This window comes from Mustela nivalis (assembly GCF_964662115.1).
Source record: "Mustela nivalis genome assembly, chromosome: 14".
Classification (NCBI taxonomy): domain Eukaryota; kingdom Metazoa; phylum Chordata; class Mammalia; order Carnivora; family Mustelidae; genus Mustela; species Mustela nivalis.
This window is the reverse complement of record NC_139033.1, coordinates 35,477,163-35,480,372: the sequence shown is the minus strand read 5'-3', so window position 1 is coordinate 35,480,372 and position 3,210 is coordinate 35,477,163.

Below are 3,210 nucleotides of genomic sequence, written 5' to 3'. Positions count from 1 at the left end.
ACGGCGGACTCGGGGCATCAGTGGGCGGAGCCCCAAGGGAGGGGGCGGGGCATGGAGGCGGTGCTGTCCGCGAGCTCCTCCCGTCCTCTTTGGGGCGGGAAAGGGTCTCCAATATTGCAACATTCCCTTCCCACGTGATTGGGAGTGTAGGAGGAGTGGACCACGTTCCTACCTGCAAGAATCTTTTTCCTTAAAAAAAAAAAAAAGTAACAATCTTTTTTCCTGCCTCATGACATGCCTTAGAGATGGAATTCTGGAGAGTGCCTGGATGGCTCATGGGTTAAGCATCTGCGTTCAGGGTCCCGCCATAGAGTCCCTCATAGGACTCCCTTGGTCCCTGCGGTGCCTGCTTCTCTCTGTCGCTCATCAATTAAAAAAAAAAAAAAAGAGAGAGAGAGAGAGAGAGATGGAATCCCTGAGCCCTAACATCTGTGGACCTATTCACCACATCTGTCCTGTCTGGCTATAATAAACCATTCCAGTATTAGAAAAAAGTCTGATGTGATAACGATTGTTCAGTAGCTGGTTTTCTTGTCGAAACAAGTCTTTCCAGAAACAAGGCATAGTTTGGTGATAGGATGGTCCCACCCTTCTTAGTTCCATCAACCTGTGTTCAGGCATTTCAAACAGAGAGCCAGGAATATCAGCTAGGGAGTTTGCCTATTCCCCCTTGAAAATGGGAAGTATCTGTAGTGGTCTTAAAGGAGCAGAAAAACAGGGGCAGGTTCTTGTTGAGAGAGAACCCCTAGAGGAGAGATGACTAGTGTCTGAGACCAGAGTAGAGCAATCGAAACAAAAGACACAAGAGAACTTGCCACAGTGAATAAATTCAAAACAGAATGCTTACCTATTTCTCTCCTAATCCCACCTCATCACACCGGCCACTTTGTATTTCCTTAGGTTTGCCTTTTAGTTGAAGTCATGATTCCTTTCGTTCTGTTCAGAACACCATTTTGTTCAGGGTAGCAAGGTGTACAGCCGAAATGCTCGTTTCTCCAGGCTGCAGGACATTTAATGAGAGGTCAGCAGAAATGCCTGAGGAGAGAGTCAGATACCAAATAGGTAAAACCGCACTGGGTGAGGACGTTTCCTTTTCCCTCTTTGTAGGGCTTCCTGCCTGAAAGTGTATGCAATGCCTAGAGAACAGCAGCCATCTTGTGACCAAGAAGCCAGAGGAGCCCCGATCTTTAATGATTCCTTTGAGCTCTCTGGCAGGCCAAGTCTGCCTATCTCCAGACTTCTGTTTTCTGAGATAAGACTCTCACTCATTTAAGCTATTATTTCCAGGTTTTGTTACCCTGCAATCCTAACTGATATCATAGCTCCCATGTATTGAGAGCTACTATATATCAGGCCCCATTCAGGGTGATTCACATACATTTACTCATTTAGGAGGAAATTAACCCAGTATTTTCATTTGACATCAAGGCTTTGCCCTAGCTATTTCATTTATAAGAAACAGTCCTCTTTCTCAAACTATATGTCTATCTTCCCTAAAATAACACATTGAACATCTTAAAAGCCCTTCTCCAAGTTTTTCCCAATTATAAACCAGTCATGAATGGCTTCCCTTCACTTCTTTACAACAGGATGACGTTTTACCTTTGGGTCAATACCATAAGGTTGGTCTTTTTGTTTGTTTGTCTTTTGTCTTTAATATCTAAGTTTTGTAAAATACAGCAAGAAGGGATTTTCTACCACCCTCTAGTGACTGAGTCAATTTTCCAAAAAATTAAGCTCCAAATTTTAAGCCAGAAATTCCAAATAAATTATGGAAGTCTCTCCCCATCCTACTGAGCCCAGCACAGAGATAAGACATGAAGTAGCAGCACTGTAGCTCACTTTGGTAACTGATTCCTTGTGAGTCCTTCTTGGTAAGAGCAGTGACTCATTGTGTGCCTCTCCTGGTTTTAGTGTCTTAGATGCCAGAAGACTGACTGGACTGTCCCACTCAACAAATCTATGATGTTGCTTTGCTCTTAAATGAGTAAAAAGACTAGGAGCAGAGTGTGAGGCATCTTTTCTGTGGATCAATGTCTTGTTTTTCCATAATTGCTGATCAATTAAAAAAAAATTTTTTTTAAACCCATCTACATTGCCCTTACCAGTGATACTCATTCTTGTTGGCTAGAGTCAGGGATAAAACTCTGTGGTCCATGAGACACTTCAGTAACCTTATAATAGACCCTCATTTTCATTTAAATTGGCTGGAAAAAATTTCACTTAGTTGCCGCAAATATTGCATTAAAACTAAGGCAACAGGGGCACCTGGGTGGCTCAGTCGTTAAACATCTGCCTTCAACTCGGGTCATGATCCCAGGGTCCTGGGATCCAGCCCCAGGTTGGACTCCCTGCTCAGGGAGAAACCTGCTTCTCTCTCCCCCTGCTTGTGTTCCCTCTCTCTGTCAAATGAATACACAAAAATCTTTTTAAAAAAATAAATAAAACTAAGGCTACATGAATGTTCATTATTTGCATTAATGGATTAACTATTTCAGGGACCTCCTCATGACTCTAAATCAATCATATTTAATAAGAGAAATAACAATGATGATGTTATCTGCTTGATCCTTCAGCGCCTGATCATTCATTCATGCATGTGTCCGCTTGTATCACTCATTAAGCACAATTGAATACTGCACTTGCCAGTTACTAGAGGCAAGGCAGTAAGAATACAACCTGTATAGAGAATTCACATTTAATCTTAAACAATGAGAAAATTGGTATAAATAAATGGGATGCTTGGGGCTACAAAAACAAAACAACAACAAAAAACACCAACTCAATTTAAAGTGTCTGAAACAAGAACATAAACTGTAAGCTTTCCCCAGAACTGTAAATTACAGATAGGACTGGGTACAAGGCTCTGCTGGACGTCTTTGAAATTTCCTTGGCTCTAACTTGTATTCACTTTGTCCTCAGTCTTCTCTCCAACCTCTAAGATGGGAGTTCCCTCTTCATATTCCATGGGAGAGAGAAAAAAAATCTCTTCCAGCCTTGGAATTTGTTCTTCTATTCTTTTTGTGGGGGAGGGGGGGTAAAGATTTTATTTATTTATTTGCAAGAGAGAGAGTTTGCACAGCAGAGGAAGGGGTAGAGCGGGAGGGAGAGGGAGAGAATCCCAAGCAGATATTGCACTGAATGTGGAGCGTGATGCTGGGCTGATCCCAGGACCCCGAGATCATGACCTGAGCTGAAATCAAGAGTCGG